At 42.0% G+C, this 19136-nt stretch overlaps 1 protein-coding gene across 1 annotated transcript in view; it reads left to right on the top strand.

Moving 5' to 3' along the window:
* The window catches only part of ATP9B (ATPase phospholipid transporting 9B), a 242509-nt gene that overhangs the window by 914 nt on the left and 222459 nt on the right, over nt 1-19136 (top strand). The window lies entirely within an intron of this gene.

Raw genomic sequence — 19136 nt, 5'->3', positions numbered from 1 at the left:
CCTAGTTGGTTTCAGCTCACATTTAACTTATTTCTCGCCCAAAGAGAGGAATACTGCATTTTATAAAAAAGGAACTTATAAAAAGAGGAAATACTGCCTTCTACAGTTGATCGAAATTTTATTCCTAAGGAATTGTAGAAGCAATTAACTTTTTTTTTTTAAAGATTTTATTTATTTATTTGAGACAGAGAGAATGAGAGAGACAGAGAGCACATGAGAGGGGGGAGGGTCAGAGGGAGAAGCAGGCTCCCCGCCGAGCAGGGAGCCCGACGCGGGACTCGGTCCCGGGACTCCAGGATCATGACCTGAGCCGAAGGCAGTCGCTTAACCGACTGAGCCACCCAGGCGCCCCTGCAGTTAACTTTTTTTAAAAAAGATTTATTTATTTGAGAGAGAGTGCGCGTGCGTGCGGGGGGAGGGTCAGAGCGAGAGCGAGAGAGAGAATCTCAAGCAGACTCCCCACTGAGCGTGGAGCCCTAGGCGGGGCTTGATCCCACCACCTGAGATCAGGACCTGAGCTGAAATCAAGGGTTGGACAGGTGCCCCAGAAGCTGTTAACTTTTAGTACAGAAGAGGAAAAAGAACATTTTAATATCCAGTTGCTTCAGGATTCGAGTTTTAGAGTAACTTTTGTTCTGGGCTATTTGAGAAGCTGTAACATAGAGTCAGAAAGTATGTATTGTCATGTAGAGCTGAATTGAATCGCGGCTCATTTACTGACTAGCTGTTGGATCTCATTAACCTGAACCCCCATTTCGTGGGATGTAAAATGGGGGGGGGATACTGTTGTTTTCCTACAGGATGGTGAAGGGTTACCGGAGAACCTGCTAAGGTGCATGTGTTCAGTGTTTGGCCAGAAGTACCGTTTCTCTTTTCCTCCTAGATAGTACCTATAACAGTGATTGCGTCAGTAATTCTCTGAGTGGTTGATTTTGGGAGATCATTGTTTGGAAATATGCTACTTATTTCACAATAGGTTCCGTCGCGGTTTGCATCTCAGTTTTTGCTGCAGGTATTTTGAAGCTCTGTCATTTGGTGTGTACATATTTAGGATTCTTATGTCTTTTGGTAGAGTGTTTCTTTTATTACATAATATTCTTCTTTGTCTCTGGTAATTTTCTTTGCTCTGAAATCTCCTCCTGCTTTATTGTGGATTAATGTTTGCATGGTGTTCGCTTTCAACCTCAGTTGAATTTGAATTGAGTCTCTTTGTTGGATCCTGGTTTTCCATTATGCACTCTGTCATTCTCTGGATTGGTGTATTTAGACCCTTTACATTTAAGTTAATTATTGCTACATTAGAGCTGTAGTGCTATTTTATTATTTGTTTATTTTGTTTCTTCTGATTCTCATTCCTCTTCTGTTTCTCTTTTTGACTTCCTTTAGGTTATTTGAACTTTTTTTGGATATCTCTACAGGGTTTTTGAGTGTAAGTCTTTGTGTAGTTTTTGTAGTGTGTGCTCTATTGGGTATTGCAGTATACGTATGTGACTTATCACCATGGGGTGTTGGGATTAGTATTTTAGTCTGTGGAGTACAGACTGTGTAAATCTTACTTGCATTTTGGTCCCTTTACCCATCTTCTCCCCCTACACTTTAAATATCATATCTTGAGTATCAGATGGTGTTACACTTTTTGTTTAAATCATCAAATATTTATAAAACTCAGTGATCATAAGGGATAGTCTAATGTACGTACCCATGTTTTTGCTCTTTCTGTTATTCCTTCCTGGTATTCAGGATTCTTTTTTCCCCATTCTTTTCTATTTAAAGTGCTTCCTATAGCCAATTTTGAAATTTCTTCCACCTTAGGATGTTTTTATTTCCCCTTCATTCCTGAAGGATGGATGTATTGGATATAGAATTCCTGGTTGACAGTTCTTTCATTAGCCTTGAAAACTGGTTACTGTCCACCTCGCCTTCATGATTCCTGTTGAGAAGCTCACTGCCGCTCAAGATGGTGTTTCCCTGTGGGTAACGTGTCATTTCTCTCTGATTGCTTTCAAGGTTTTATTTGTTTTTCATTTTTACAAGTTTAACTGTGATGTATCTTGGTGTGGATTTCTTTTGGTTTATCTTGGTTGGTATTTAGTAAGAGTTTTTAATCTGTTGGGTTTTGTTTCACCAAAGTTAGGGAGTTTCTTCAAGGACTCTGCTTTCCACTGTCTTCTCTCTCTCCTGCTGGTACTGGCGTGATACAAATGTTGGGTCTTTTGTTAGTGTTACATAATTCCCTTAGGTTCCCCCCCCCCCAGTTTCTTTTTCCTGTGTTAAAATTATGTGAATTGTATTGATTTGTTCTCAAATTTCCTAATTCTGTCCTTTGTCATCTTCACTCTTCTATTGATCCCATGGAGCAGTGTTTTATTTTCACTAGTGTATTTGTCAGTTTTGTAATTTCTGTTTGTTTCAAGAGAGTTTGTTATTGCTTGTTGAAGCATGTATATGTTTGCTGCTTAAAATGATTGTCACATAATTCCAGTATCCGAGTTAATTTGAGTTTTGGTGTGTCTGTTGATCATCTTTTCTAACTCACACTGTGAATCTTCTGGTTCTTGGTATGACTGATGATTTTTTATTTTATCCTGGACATTTTGTCTATTATGTCTGGAGAATGTGGGTTCTGTTTATATCTTTTACTTTAGCAGGTGATTGCCCTATTTAAATTTACCCTGTAGGTCCTGGCCTACATTTGTGGGCTGTGATTCCAGTGACAGTTTAATTTTGTGCTACAGTTTTTGGTGTGCTTGGTTTATGTGGTGTACTGGGACTCTTTCTTGTCTCTGCTTACACTGCTGAGAGGAAGAGGCGATTTCCCCAGGCCCAGTGTCTCTTGGTAAGAGGAGGAACGGTCAGTCCGCGTGATGAAAAGGCTTTGTTGGATGGGCAGTGGTTGTACCCGCTCTGCATGTGCCTGCTGGCTGTTCTGGTGCGTCTGGTTAGGGGGGAGTCTCAGCACCGCTGTGGCCGTTGGAATCCCTCTTGCTGGTGCTTCCTGCTGCTCTGGTCTCTGGTGGCAGAGGAGGGGAGTTCAGGCCCTGAATAGCAGCAGTTTCCTGGACTGGCTGCTTCTGAAGTGGGGCTGTGCTTGGTGATGCTGCCTGGTTTCCCTCCTGGTGAGAGAGGGGCGTCTCGGCCCATGGGGACCCAGGGGCTTTCTGAGGCTTCTAACCTGTTTTTGTGGCAGGGTTCCTCTAACTGCTGCCGCCCAGATGCACCACTGTCCCTTGATGGGACAGGGGAGTCTTAGGTCCGTGGGGAGGGACGCCATTTCCCACGGCACTTGTTGATCTCTCTTGCTGGTGGTGGTGGACTCTTGCTCCCTCCAGGGGAGGAGTGATCTTTCTGGGCTGCCTTTTCTTGCTAGGTTGGAAGTTAGGGAATGCCAGGTCTATCTCCTTCCTTCTGTTGGGTGAGGGCATGTAGGATGTCCCGCCACTGTATCGTTTCTCAGTCCTTGGTCCCAAGCCCCCCCAACCCTCTTCCTCTTAACTGCTGCCTTCTTACCACCTTCCAGAGCTCTCCTTTGTTTGGCTCTTGCTTTATTTCCAAGCTTATAGTTGGACTTAGGTAAGAGGAGCAGGGAGAGATGGATCTTGACTGGAAGTTGTGCTTTTACATTATTTTGTGAAGGTTGGTTGTATTTTATCATAATAACATAGTAAAAGGCTAATGAGAATATACTGTGGCTCTCTACTCCGCTTATTCCTTCCTCCTTACCCCAGCCTCTCACCCCCAAGGCACTTATCTTGGATTCTTCTAGTTGTATCTTCTGACATTTAAAATCTCCATATTTCAGTGGCTATATTCCTGACTGTCAACATCGAAAATTACTTTTCTTTTGAAGCCTTCCATTATCTCAACCCCAGCCAGGATAGAATTAGATGCCCCTGCTGGCTCCTATAGGCTCCTGTTCCCCTCAGAACACAGATTGCACTTGACTGTAAATGTCTCTTTTCCATGAATGGAACGGCAGTGACTGTCAGATTTTACCCCTGATGCCTGGCCTCATGAGATGACTTGGAAAGTGTTCCCTTCTCTCCTGCTTTCTGGAAGATACCGAATAGAGTTGCTCTCTTCTTTAAATGTTTGGTAGAATTTCCAGTGAAACCGTCTGGACCTAGAGATTTCTTTTTTGGGTGTTTCAGTTTACAAACTCAGTTCTTTAATAGTTAACTAGGCTATTCAAATGAGCTATTTTGTTTGGGGTGAGTTGTGATTGTGCCCATTGAGGAATTGGTCCTTTTCAGGAAAGTTGCCATATTTATGTGTGTAGTGTTGTTTGTAATATATTCTCTTATTATCTTTTTGATGTTGTTTCATTCAGATATTGGTGGTTTGTGCCTTCACTCTTGTTGGTTAGTCTTACCAGAGGTTTGATTTTTTTCAAAGAGCCATCTTTTATTTTTCTTATTTTTTCTGTAGTTGTCTATTTTCAGTTTTATTAATTTCTGTGCTTTATTTTTCCTTCTTTTTGCTTGCTTTTTTAGGTTTTATTTTTTATCTTCTCATTCTTGTTTCTTACGGTGGGAGTTTAGATTATTGATTGGAGACTTTTCCTCTTTTTTTAACATAAGGATTTTGTGCTGTAAATTTCCCTCTCAGCACTGATTTATCTGTGTCCCACAAATTTTGGCATTTTGTTTTACTTTGAGACTTCCCCTTTGTCTCATGGATTACTTAGGAATGTGTATGGAAAATTTGCTGTTATTTTTCTGTTACTAATTTCTAGCATGATTTCTTTGTGGTTAAAGAACATGCTTCGTGTTACTTCATTTAATTTTGGTGGTTTGTCTTGTGACCAAGAATATGGTCTATACTGGAAGAATTTCAGGGCCCAAAAGAAGGTGTATTGTGCTCTCGTTGGGTGAAATGTTCTGAAATGTTGATAAGATCCTGTTATCTTTGTTAATTTATGGTCTGGTTGTTCTCTTGGTTGTTGAGGGTGGGTTGTTGAAGTCTCTAACTTTAATTGTGCATTTGTGTATTTTTCCTTTTGATTTTATCAATTTTTACTTTACTGTTTTGCCAGTCTGTCATTTGGTGCAGACATGTTTGGGATTGCTCTGTTTTGATGGACTGACGCTTTTATTATTTTATAATTTCCATCTGTCTCTAGTAATATTTTTGCTCTGGACTTTACTTTTTCTGACATTAATATAGCCACTCATGCTTTTCTTTTGATTAATGTTTACCTGGCATATAATTTTCCATCCTTTTACTTTCAGCCTACTTATATTTGAGGTAAGTTTCTTGTAGTCAGCATATGGCTGGCTTATGTTTTTTATCCACTGTGCCAATCTCTGTCTTATGATTGATATATTTAGAACATTTATGTTCAGTGTAATGATTGCCAAGTTAGGGCTTATATCTGCCATTTTCCTTTTTGATTGCTGTGTTGTTTCTTTGTTTTCTTTTTCCTGTTTTTCTGTGGGTTACTTGAACAATTTTTAGAATTCCATTTTGATTTACCTATGGTGGTTTTCCATTGTATCTCTTTGTATAGATATTATTTAGTGGTAGTTCTAGATACAACATTATACATATGTGACTCATCACAGTATTCTGGTGTTGGTATTTTATCGGTGTTAGTAAAGTGAAGAATCGGTACCTCTTTACATCCCTTTACTCATTATTACTGGTAAAGTAATTATCTTGTACAATTACATAAATATTTTAATTTTGCAAAAGTACGTAAATATTTCCCTTACATATGACTAGAGTTACACATCAGACAGTGTTAATTTTTCTCTCTCTCAAACATAATCTTGAAAACTCAAAAGGAGAAGAAATGCCTATTATATTGACCCATGTTTTCACTATTCCTGTTGTTCTCTTATTTCTTGAAGTTCCTGAATTCCTTATTATTTCTGTTCTAAGAATTCCTTGCTATTCTTTTAGTGTAGGTCTGCTGAAAACAAATTCTCTTAGTTTTCTTTCATCTTAGAAGGTCTTATTTCTCCTTCATTCCTGAAGGGTAATTTCACCAGATATACGATTTGGGGTTGACAGTCCTTTTTCTATTTTAGCACTTGGAAAATGTTATGCTACTTCTTTCTGGCCTCCATGATTTCTGATGAGAAATCTGATGTCATTGGAATGTTTTCTTTTCCCGTGGGTAAGATGTCATTTCCCAGTGCTTCCAAGCTTTTTTTCTTGTCTTTAGTTCAGTAGTTTGATTATTATGGGTCTTGGCATAGATTTCTTTGGGTTTATACTGTTTGGGGTTCACATAGCATATTGAATCTGCAAGTTTATATCTTTTGTCAAGTTAGGAGTTTTCAGCCATTATTTGTCTAAATACTTTTTTAGTCCCACCCTCTTTCATCTCTTCTAACACTCTCTCTGGAGACACCTTGTGAGATCTTTTCTTGTGTCTTAAATGTCCTGAGTTTCTCCTCATTTGTTTTAAGTCCATTTTCTGTCCAGATTGGTTTCTGTTGTTTACTCTTCAGGTTCATTGATTTTTCTTTGTCTCTTCTTTTCTGCCCCTGAACCCTACGCATTAAGTTTTCAAATCTCCGTTATTGTATTTTTTAGTTTTAGAATTTCCATTTGATTCTTCTTCATATTAGCTTTCTTTGCTGAAATAGCTGTTTGTTTTCTTTTTTTTTTTAAAGATTTTATTTATTTGACAGAGAGAGACACAGTGAGAGAGGGAACACAAGCAGGGGGAGTGGGAGAGGGAGAAGCAGGCTTTCCGCTGAGCAGGGAGCCTGATGCGGGGCTCGATCCCAGGACCCTGGGATCATGACCTGAGCTGAAGGCAGACGCTTAACGACTGAGCCACCCAGGCGCCCCTGTTTGTTTGTTTTCATTTGCTTCAAGTATGTTTGTAATTGCCCATAGACACATTTTTATGATGGATATTTTAGAATCCTTGTCAGATAATTTCAACATATGCATCCCTTTGATGTTGGCATTTGTTGATTATTTTTCCTTCAGGAGTAGAGATTTTCCTGGCTTTTGGTCCTTTTTTTTTTAAATTGTATCCTGGACATTTTGGGTATTATGCTGTGAGGTTCTGGACTTTATTTAAATAATCTTCTGTTTTAGGGGCGCCTGGGTGGCTCAGTCGTTAAGCGTCTGCCTTCGGCTCAGCTCATGGTCCCAGGGTCCTGGGATCGAGCCCCGCATCGGGCTCCCCGCTCTGCGGGAAGCCTGCTTCTCCCTCTCCCACTCCCCCTGCTTGTGTTCCCTCTCTCGCTGTATCTCTCTCTGTCAAATAAATAAAATCTTTAAAAAAAAAAAAATAATCTTCTGTTTTATCAGGCCTCCTCTAACACCACTTGGGACTGGGGGGTAGGGAGGTGGGATGAGGTGGTGCTGCCTGGTTGCTGGCAGGTGGGGTGAGAGCCGGGTTCCCTTTGACACCTGGGAGAAGAGGGTGCCCCCTTTACCGCTGGGCAGAGATGGGGTCTGCGGTGCTGCGTGGGGCTCTGCTGATGTCCCCTTGTCTGGGAAGGGGAGGAGTGCCTGTTTATTGCAGCCTCTGGCCTCCTGCAGTATGGCCTGGGGGGCCTTTACGTCTGGGTTCCTGTGACAGTGGTAGGGATGGGCAGGAGGGCCCGGGCTGTTCTTGGGGCTCTCTTTGGTTTATGTCCGTGGTTTTTCTGGCTGCTGACTCTCTGGTACACAATTCGGGATAAAGGAGGCCGAAGGAGCGCATTGGGAACTCAGCTGTTGTGTGACCTCTGGAGTCCGGGTCCCTCCTGGTCTGCCTCCTTCTCTTCACCTTTCCCTCTGTCATCTCCAGGGTTATAGCTATGCTTATGGGGGAGCGGGGGGAGGGCGTCTGCTCAAGTCTTGTTCTGGAACTGGCAGGAAGGAGTCATTTACCTTTGTTCTGTTTTTGTCTTTACTCTTTGTATTTGAAAGTCAGTCTTATTATTTATTTTTCCATTCACTAACAAGTTTTGGCTACAGGTCTCCCGTTTAGAGTGTAAAATTCAGGGTTTTATGTATTCACAGGTGAATGCAGCCATCACCACGGGCAGGGTTGGAGGATTTTCTTCACCTCTGAGAGAGACCTAGCGCCCTGCCTCTCAGCACCCCCTGCACCTCATCTCTGGAGGTTTTCTTATTGCAGTGAGATGTACTTAACAAAGCTAACTGTGTTTAGGGTACTTTTGACTTAATATATAATAAATCTCTAATTTCATATTTCAGAACTGTAAAGTGAGTAGATTAAAGTTTTATATCAAAATTATGGCTTTTCTAGTATTTCTGTTTTGGGAAATGTGTGCTGTAAATTAGAATACAGCTAAAAAAATAGATAAAAAAATAAAAAGTGCAAATTCAGTCTTATATTTCCAAGAACAAAAGTTTATATTATGAGGTCTTTTTCTTCCACATTGGCAATTGAAAGCTAATTAGTTGTTAGAAAAACAGCCTTGATATGGGCTTTTCTTGCTTTGTGAGCTTTAAAAGGCTTTTTCTTTGACCATATAAAAATGTCTTTTTGTGTTCATAATGTATAAGGAATTGTAGTAATGTATTTTAAAGGTTCTCAGGTTTTCCTTAGAGTGAAACTACTTTTATTTCATTATAATCATACTACTTTAGGACACAATATATTTAAAATATAGTGATCATAAATTGTTACAACTTGTATAAAATTTTTCATCATTGGGTTTGTACTTTATGAAAATTTCAAGGGGACAAATTAGATATGATTTGGGTATGGTTAATACAGGAGGATGTTCTTGGTTTTTTGCGGGGGGTTAGGGTTTTTTTTTTGGAAGTTATTAGGTGAATGAAATGCTGTGTCCCATGCATAGTATTTAATAGTTCAGTAAGAGTGCAATTACTTGTTAAGATCATATTCTGTGAACTAATGTGAGGCATTGATTTTCTTTTTGCAGTATGTATAGTTGAATAAAAGTAAGGTATTTTTTGATATTTTTCATTTCTGTGTTTTAAGTGGTACCTGTGTCATTCAAATTATCTTCACATTTGAAAAAAGAATGACGGACAGGGCGCCTGGGTGGCTCAGTCGTTAAGCGTCTGCCTTCGGCTCAGGTCATGATCCCAGGGTCCTGGGATCGAGTCCCGCATCGGGCTCCCTGCTCTGCGGGGAGCCTGCTTCTCCCTCTCCCACTCCCCCTGCTTGTGTTCCCTCTCTCGCTGTGTCTCTCTCTGTCAAATAAATAAAATCTTTAAAAAAAAAAAAAAAAAAAGAATGACGGACATTGGACATCACTTTGTTTATCCATGTCTGTTAGTACCTTTTCTTTGCTTCACGTTGCAGTGTGGCTTTTGGCCCTGCCTAGAGTCATTTGCAGTATTACAATAGTTAAACTTTAGTGTTTGAGAAGAGAGTCATGCTGAGAACAGATGGCTATTGTCTGATTATCTCTAAAATAGTAGTGTGTTTCTTAATAGAGGCAACACAGTTTTTTTAATGCTAGTTTTCTCATTCTGAGTGTCTATACACAGTTTTCTCTGAATCTTAAAAATTTTACAATTATGATGATGATCTAAAAAATGCCTTTACTCTAGTTATAAAGATGAAACTTCTTTTTTGTGATGATTCACAGCTGAAAAGGTTTTTCCAAGTACCAAATGATTCTTCCTTTGTTTTTTTTTTTAAGATTTATTTATTTATTTGACAGAGAGTGAGAGAAAGAGAGAGCACAAGCAGGGGGAGGGGCAGAGGGAGAGGGAGAAGCAGACTCTGGGAGTCCAATGTGGGACTTGATCCCAGGACTCTGGGATCATGACCTGAGCCGAAGGCAGACGCTTAGCCTACTGAGCCACCCAGGCGCCCCTACTAAATGATTCTTAAGATAGCATTTATCAAAGTGCTCGGGCCCAGGACTCCTTGGAATCAGAGACATATTTTTAAGGATCTGTATTTCACTCGAGTTTATGAAATTCTTTAAACCTGCCAGAACAGATATGTTTCACTTCATTTTCTACAACTGACAGTATTAGCATGAAGATAGATTTGGTGATTGTGAACATCATAGTTTTAGGTAACTGGATTATGTGTCCTGAGCTAATTGGCCCACTTATCTTTTAATTTCTGGATTGGCATTTACATAATATTAGATATTGTCCCATTAACTTTAATTTAGAAGCTTGTTTCAATTCATGTATAGTGTTGGTGTAATTCTTATGTTAAGAAATTGGTATTGAGGTTTTTTACAGAACGCGTGGAAGAGGAGTCGGTGGCTCCGAGGTTACTGTGTACATAGTCCACGTGGGGGGCATCTCTGGGCGTGAGGACTGACTGGTCCTTGCCCTTCTTGCTTGTTTTTATTGCTAAGGTCAGGGTGTGCTTTTCAGGCAATGTTCCTTTACCTTTTTTTTTTTTTTTTTAACAACTCTTCTGCTGTTTATCTCCTCTGCTACTGTAGGAAGGGAAGAGTCCCAATTTCCCAGTATACAGTTTTGCTGCTTATTAATGTCTCATCAGTGACACACTTGAACTTGGAAGCTGTGTTTGATGAAGGAAACATACACATTTCTTTATAGCACTTTGTTGCTTTGTTTTTCTACTTTATTAATACGTAGGCAAAGAGGGCAGTGTTTATTTTTCTTAAAGAAGGTTTAAGCATTAGGCATATTTTAAATGGTTTCTCCCTTTACTATCAGTTGGCTTCTCAGAAATGCTTCTCATTAAAATGGAAACAATAAGGCTGTTAGATACTTAATGTGAGTTTAAGCTAGTTATTGTATTGACCTACTTTTACTTTTACTTAGATACACGTAAATTATGCACCTTCTAGTACTTGAGTGTTTTTTGTTGAAAGTTCCCAATTTTTCTAAACCTTTGGCAGCAGCTAAGAGAGCTGTCTCCATTTCTTAGTGTGGCAGTACTCTTGGGTTTGGTATCATCTGTTCTGTCGTCTTTGTTCACATTGTTTTTACTCGTTTTAAAAATATGTTTCCAGAATTATACTTAATTGCTGGAAACGTTGATTTTTCTTGAGTGACAAACCAATTAAGTGTGTATGACACTAGGCAACAAAGACACTTAGGATTTTCTGCTTATCCTGTCTCTGAAAAAAATCCATTATTCATCATCTTACTGTTTTTAAATACTGAGGTAAAATTTTCAATACAATAGGAAAATTGCTTTGGAAATGGAATAAATTGCTTGCCAGTTCAAAGGCTCCATCTCTGAAGTGGAGGTTACTAAACATGATGTTGCTTATGTTCATTATCTTTCAGACTCTTTGTACTACTTTTCTAGCATTAAACTTGATGAGATTGTGACTTTTGCTAAAATGCCATACAATCGCTGAAAGAGCTTAAAAAGACTAAAAATCTCATTTTGTATACTATATTATAATATATTTAAGTGGCGTTTTGAATTTTAATTGCATTTTGTATAAATATGCATTTTCTAGTTGACTGTTTTAAAAGAAGTGATCTTATGCAGAGAATGAGAAAAAAGGAATTTTTCTGAGGAAACCTATTAACTCTCTCTTAGGCCCGCTACCTCACAGCTGAGAGGAGCTTTTGCGTGAGCCTCTAAAATGATGAGTCTCCTGTTGTGGGACTGTTGTGGTGGTGCTGTGGATGGTGACTGGAGCGAGGGGGCCCTTGGTGCTGGTCGGAGGCGAGGACAGGTGCTGCCGCTCCTCACTGTGACCCTCGGAAGGCCCTCCCTCCGCCTTATTACTGTCAGCGACAGCGTGTGGTCGTCCGACACCTGTGACCAGATCTCATCACTGATACTAAAGTCTTCCGTGCTTTTTGGGTGGACTTTTAAGCAGCACAGCACAGTAATGGTCATCTTTGTAGATCAGTCTTGTATACATTTTTCATGTTTTCACATATTTGTTTTCATGGGATAATTAGAACCTGTGGTTAAAGTTACATTACAAAAAAAGGGCTGTCAATGCATTTTCACAAAGTGTCCTCCATAAAAGTTGTTCACACTCTTGCTAGCCATTAAGAGTGCTTCGTTATCCAAGACTGTTAAGAATGCTAAGGGTGAAGAATTTTTTTCAATTGTTTTAATTTGCGTGTTTTAGAAGTTCTCTTGAAAACAAAAATTACTCCTAGTGTTAAAGCCTTCCACTGACTTCCCCTTCCACTGAGAATTAAAGTGACACTCCTTATACTGGCAGGCCAGGCCCATGGGACTCACCCCTGCCCACCTCTTCAGCCGCATCCGGTGGCCCTCCCGTGGCTTGCCCACTCCAGCTGCCCTGGCCTTCTCTCCAGTCCTGAGCCCTCAAGGCTCTGCAGCCCCTTCCAGGTCTCCCAAGACCTTCTGTGGTTGGTTCCTTTCAGGCATGTGTCTCCTTGAGACTCGGCTTCCTTCTGGCCCTCGCGCCTTCTTTGTTATAGTCTTCCCAGCACTTCTCCCTTTGCAAGTAGCCAGCCCACTTCTTGTGTTTGTCCTGTCTGTCCTTGCGGGGCTGCCTGCAGCCCTCGGGACAGTGCTCACACAGGGCAGTCCCTTAGGTGTGTGTGGGAAGGGTTGGAGTTCCTAATGTGGCTGCACATAATTCTCTAAGTACAACTGTATTTCTTTTTTTACGAATTGTCTTTGCTCATCTGTCATTCAAAGTGTTTGCTTTTTTTAAATTTTATTTGTGAGAACTGTTTCTGAGGAATGGTTTTCCACGTGCTGTAAAAGTTTCTCATTTGCTCTGAACTTTTCTTCTTGGACCATGCAGAATACAGGCACCCTGGGTGCCTGGCTGTGGGAAGGGCTCTGCAGACCCCAGCCCCCTTCTCCAGGGCCTCACAGTCCCGAGGCCTTCAGGAGTGTTCTTTCTCCTTCTGGTGTTTGGTCTCACTGACAGACCAGCTCCCCAAGTGATCAGACTCTTGCCTGAATATGCCTGGCGTGTGAGGATCTGGCTTTTCCAGGAGAGCCATACTGATTCTAGTGCCTTAACTGTGGCAGCCGGCAGGAGGGTGAGGGGAAGGGGCCTGGTGGTGCGTTCAGGCAGACCCCAGGGGTAGAAACCAGCTTCGTATGTTGGAGATGTGGGTAATGATGAGGAAATATCCATCTGCCAGGGGTTATGTGGCTGCTAGGGAGCCGGATACCAGCAATATTTATAGAATTTGTTCCTTTTTAAAAAATTTATATCAGGCATAAAATTTACCATCTTAACCACGTCTACCCAAGCGTGCAGTGCAGTGGCCGTGAGCACATTCACGCTGTTGTACTGCTGTCTTCACCTCCCGCCCCCAGGCCTCCTTCCTCGTCCCAAACCCGAGCTCTGCACCCGTGAGACGCCTCGCTGTCCCCTTCCCGGCCCCCGTAGCCTTTCTGTACCTCTGTGTCTGTGCAGTTGACTGCTGTCACCTCGTGGAAGTGGAGCCCTTCAAGGTCTGTCTTGTGTCTGGCTTATTTCACTGAGCGAGATGTTTTCAAGCTTCGTGCCATAGCACGTGTCACATTCCCTACTTCTTTTAAACTGAGTGATGTCACATTGTATGGAGAGACCACATTTGGTCTTGGACATTTCAGTTATTGGACATTTCAGTTATTTTTCTTTTTTATAGTAAGAATTTTCTGTGGTAATTGTCTAAAACTAGGAATTAAATGAACGAAGGCGAAGTGTTAGATTCAGGCCTGACAGTTTCAGCAAACACTGGCTGCTGGCTTCTCCTGTCCTTCCTCCTCCTCTCAACGCTGAATTCCTACCTGGGCAGCAGGGAAGGGAGGCCAGGCTGGCTTGCACCCACGTTCGTTGTCCTTCCCTCAGCCTCGCCCTCTCTTTCTCTCCTGCCCTCCCTCCCTCAGGGGGTAGATGTCCCTTGATCTGTAGCAGGGAGGGGTAACCTGAGGATCCAGATGTTCCTTCAGTAGCTTTCAGTCAGTTCCTACTCTTTCCTCCTTCCACACCCACTTCAGAGGTCGGCCTGACACTAGACCCGCCCCTCCAGGGTCCCAAGGTTCTCCTGCTTCCTCGCTGCTGTGCTGAGACTCCTGTTTTTCTTGGATCTGCTTATTTACCATCCATCTATCTGCTTTCTAGCCTTCTACATTTTGTTATCATCTCGTTTTCTGTTCTGTAGGTTTCAGCTTTAAGAAAAAGCAGTATTTTTGGTATTGAAGATAGTCATGTATTTAATCTTCCATTTTTATGGGAAACGTTTTCTAATCCTTTTTACATGTGTGTATGTCTGTCTGTGTCTTCTCTTTCAGAAGACAGCTATTCTGGGCGTCCTAGTCTGCATAACGGTGTGGACCTCTAGTCGCTCTTCTTACAGGAGTTAATAGTTGTAGTTATCTCGAAGCAGGCTGCCTTCTGTGTCCCAGCTCCAGTTCCAGAATTCCCTTGGATAGTTGTGGCTTAGCTTGGGTGGCTGGCAGTCCTTCCTGAGCTGTGCACTGCCCCTCCTACCTTCCCTACCTTCCCGTACGCAGCGGTCATTCCACACGCACCCTGCCCCTCTACCTGCATGCAGCCCCTGCAGCCTGAGCTCAGTCGGCACCCTCCAAGGGCTAGGTGACTGTCTCGCCAGTTGCCACTGCTATCATTTTAAATTTACTGATGAATGAGTCTGAGCCTGTGAGTTACAAGCTGCGTCTGTTACTGACTACCGTGTTTTCAGTGTAGGCACACGTGTTGGTGCTCAGCAGTTGACTGAGTGTATATACCCAGCATAGCCAAATGGCTTGCAGAACATTTGTTCACCTTCCTGTAAGGATTTTGAGAGGTGATCTTCCTTGGGGTCCTCAGCCTAATGTACTCTTTGTATTCCAGTATTTTCAGAGGTCTCGTGGTTTTTATTTTTTATATGAAGTTATATTGGGAGGAGGAGAAGTGTTTGGGTGGTTAGTGTTTGCTAAGGACCCCCTCACCATCTGCTCAGGCTTATTCTCTGCTTTACGGTCTAAGGGCAGGTGGTCCCTGTATTTGTCATGTGCTGTGTGTCGGTTCCCCTCGATGCCTAACGGGCCCTGCACCGAAGCACCAGAGGGCCTGGGAGAGCCTCAGCACGGGCTGTCGGCACACTTACATCCTCCATGAGGAGAACACCGCTGTCTTCTACTTACCACCCTCTCTTGTCCGAGGGCCGTTTTGCATGAGCGAGGAAAGGTGAGAGCTAGGAAGCGGGAAGCAGGATTGTCAAATTGACTCAGAATACAAAGAAAACAAAATCGTGTCATCAATTGCTGTGCAGTTGTATTAGTGTCCTATTGCTGTTGTAAAATTATCATAAATCTAGTGGCTTAAAACAAATGTATTATTTTCCAGTTCTGAAGGTCAGAACCGTATGGTCTCACACGGTTGCAGTCAGGGTGTCAACATGCTGCGTCTCCTTCTGTAGGTCCTTGCAGAGAGTCCAGTTCCATGTGGTTGTAGGTTAAAGTCCTGTTTTCTTGCGCCCGAATTACTCTAATACGATACATTTAAGAGATACTACAAGTCAGTGTGGAAGAGATGGACTCTTGCATAAATAACATTGCCATTTCTGTTGTTGTGTAGCGTATACATCCCTGCAAATCTTCATATTTGGTAGAAGTGCTCACTGAGAGTAACAGGGTTTATGGGCAAAAGTAAGTTAGGGCACACCACTGGGGACCACATGACCAACAAAAACAGTCAAGATCCTGGTGACATTTGCTGAAGAGGCATATTGAGTTCCTGGCCAGTGAAGATTGACCTGTGAGGAGGCTGGTGCCCCAGGAGAGGGTCCTAGTTCCTGGGGTGCCCCCAGTGCACACGCCCCAAATATGCCCAGCTCCACTGAACAGCATGGGGAGCAGCCTTAGCCACAGTTTGTAAGTAGTAGTGCAGGACCCCGTGTGATAGCAAAAGTGAATCGGTGCCGGTGATGACAAGATGCCGTTTTCCTCCCTTTATTTAAGCGAGGGGTTATATGTATTTAGCTCTCGTCTGATGAGGGTGAGGTAAAATTGCTTTTGGCGTTATTCATAGCACTCATAGTGGTGGGAGTTTAAATTTGCATTTGGCAATAATATTCCAAGTGTTTTAGAGCTTATGACTTTATATAACTATTACAGTTCTGGGATTCTTTGAAAGAATTCATGTAAAAATACGGAGAAAGTTCTGTGTACAGATATTTGCACTGAAACATTATTTAGTGGGAAGTTATAAATGTCTTCTCTGTCCAATAGTGGGGGGTAACTCAGTAACCTGTGACTCAATAATCCACTTGCTGGATTATTTTTTAGTTACCACATGTTAAAAAGATGGTAAAAGGAGCTTAGGTAGCAGGTCAGCATTGGCCTTATGGTCCAAGGACATCTTTACAGTCATTGAAGTCCACTTGTGTTTGGATTCTTGACAGCTAGGCACCTGTTTCAAAAATAAAGTTTCAAGAAGGTAGAGGCTTCTGGAATCTTGCCTTCTGACCTTTTCACAGAATCCCAGTAAGCAGAGGACTGCCTGGCACCATCACGGCATACCTGCACATGCACATGCCCACACACACATGCAGGTGTGTGAACACCCACATGCAGAGATTCCCTGAAGGACTGCTAACAAGATAACTAAGTTTGCACATATGAAGCTTGTTTAGGTACTGTACGTTGTGTTTATAGGTCATATACATTTAAAACTTGTTATGTACTGTAGAAGACGTATTTCAGTAACATTTTATAGAGCAGAATGGAAATAATTCTGTTCTTGGATATTCCTGATTATCTGTAGTAGCACTCACCATTGTCATTCTTTTTTTTTTTTTAAAGATTTTATTTATTTATTTGACAAAGAGAGAGACACAGAGAGAGGGAACACGAGCAGGGGGAGTGGGAGAGAGAGAAGCAGGCTTCCTGCTGAGCAGGGAGGCCGATGCGGGGCCCGATCCCAGGATCCTGGGATTATGACCTGAGCCGAAGGCAGACGCTTAACGACTGAGCCACCCAGGCGCCCCTCATTGGTTGTATCTTTTTAATTTCTTTTAATTTGGAGAAATCTTTGTGGTGGTTTTCTTCTGATGATGTGGCGTTTTTGAAGAGTCTGGGCTGGTGGTCTGTAGCATCTGGATCAGTACCTCCTGGACCTGGCGGTAGTGCTCTTATTTTGTGTGCTTCCCGTCACGTGAAAATTAGCCCCAGAGCAGTGCTTCTCAAGCAGCAGAGTGCGAGGGCTCTCGATACCACCTGTAGGCTACTTCCAGAAGTCTCTGGCTCCAAGAATTTCTGTGGACTGCACTTTGAGAACCACTGCTCTGGGATTGAGTAACTGCGGTAGCTGTGTGCGTGTGTTGGACCTGCTTCTTACTGTATCACACCAGCAGGTAGACGTCAAGTTGTCCTGTGATGACTGGTTCTGAGTGTGCGTTCTAGCTTAAGGTGCTGATCTCTAGAACTTCTGCTGTTCGCAGGTTTCCATTTGCAGTTGTGAAGAATTGGATGATTCTCCAGCATTGTGACAGTTCTGTTCCCAAATGGTGCTTCTGTGCCCCTCCCTCCAAGTATTAGTGGATTTTCCAAATATCTTTCTGTAATTGATTTATTTATTTTTAAATTTATTTTTAAAGATTTTGAGAGACAGTGAGAGAAAGAGAGCATGAGCAGGGAGAGAGTGGCAGAGGGAGAAGTAGACTCCCCGCTGAGCAGAGAGCTTGATCCCAGGACCCTGGGATCACGACCTGAGCTGTAGGCAGACGCTTAACTGGCTGAGTCAGCCAGGTGCCCCTGATTTTTTTTTTTTTTAAAGATTTATTTGTTTCAGAGAGAGAGTGCAAGCATGAGTGGGGGGAGGGGAAGAGGGAGAAGCAGACTCCCCGCTGAGCAGGGAGCCAGAAGCAGGACTCAATCCCAAGACCCTAAGATCATGACCTGAGCTGAGGCAGACCCTTAAGCACCTGAGCCATCCAGGCGTCCCTTTCTGTTACTGATTTTTAAAAGAAATTCCTTTATGGTGAGAGAACATAGTTTGTCTAATTTCAGTTCTTCTTGAATTTGTTAGTTTGTGTTATGGCCCAGGATGTGGTCCGTGGGGATGAGGGTTCATTGAGCACTTGATGAGAACATTCTGCTGTGTAGGGTAGAGTGCTCTGTAAATGCCAGGCAGGGTAGGTTGGCTGACAGTGTTGACCACGTCTTTCTGTACTTTCTGATAGTCTGTTTCTTCCATCAATTACTGAGAGAGGAGTTACGAAGTCTTCCGGCAGTATTATCAATTTGTTTCTTTGTCCTTTTACTTACATATTTCATACTTTGTGTATTTTGAAACTGGTGGTAGGTGCATGCACATTTATGATTGCTAGGGCTTATGGGTGATTTGATCTTTTATCATTATATAATGTTCTTTTTTATCCTGGGCAGTTCTTCCATTTTATTTTTTTGATTTCTTCTTTGTCATATTGTAATAGCTACTTTTCTTCCTTTGAAAGAGCGTTTGTATCGTATCTTTTTCCATCTTTTTATTTTTAATCTTTTAACATTATATGCCATTATATTTCAAGTATTTTTATTTTTTTTGTAGGTAGTGATTTTTGTCCTCCAGGTGACATTTGGCGACATCTGGACACATTTTTTTTTTTTAAAGATTTTATTTATTTATTTGACAGAGAGAGACAGAGCGAGAGAGGGAACACAAGCTGGGAGAGTGGAAGAGGGAGAAGCAGGCTCCCGGCTGAGCAGGGAGCCCGATGTAGGGCTCGATTCCAGGACCCTGGGATCATGACCTGAGCCGAAGGCAGACGCTTAACGACTAAGCCACCCAGGCGCCCCTGGACACATTTTTATTGTCACGACTCGGGGGGTACCGCTCCTGGCATCAAGTGCATAGTGGCCTGGTTTGCTTTTGAACATTCCACAATGCGCAGGACAGCTCCATCAACAGAACTCTGAGACCCAAAATGTTAATGGTACTGCTGTTGAGAAGCTCCACTCTAAGGATTGCAATATACACAGCTAACTTTTCACTGTTCATATTTTACACTTAATGTAAGCTATGGAATTGCCTGCTTCTTACGGGATAGCTGCCATATCCATTCACATCTTTCTATACTGAAAACTTCACCAGATGATGTTACAGCTTTTGCTTTCAATAGTCATACACGTTTTAAAGAATTTTGTGTTCTTTATTTCTGAAATTCCAAGTTTCCTGATGGTATCATTTTTCTTTGTCTTGAAACTTTCTTTAGCTTTCTTTTGTAGGAGGTCTGATGGTAACATATCCTCCAAGTTTTATCTTTCATCTGAGAATGTTTTTGTTTGGCCTTCATTCCTAGAG

The sequence above is a fragment of the Leptonychotes weddellii genome, chromosome 13 (assembly GCF_054177405.1).
Source record: "Leptonychotes weddellii isolate Sample4059 chromosome 13, ASM5417740v2, whole genome shotgun sequence".
Classification (NCBI taxonomy): Eukaryota; Metazoa; Chordata; class Mammalia; order Carnivora; family Phocidae; genus Leptonychotes; species Leptonychotes weddellii.
This window is presented reverse-complemented; position numbering and strand designations above follow the sequence as displayed.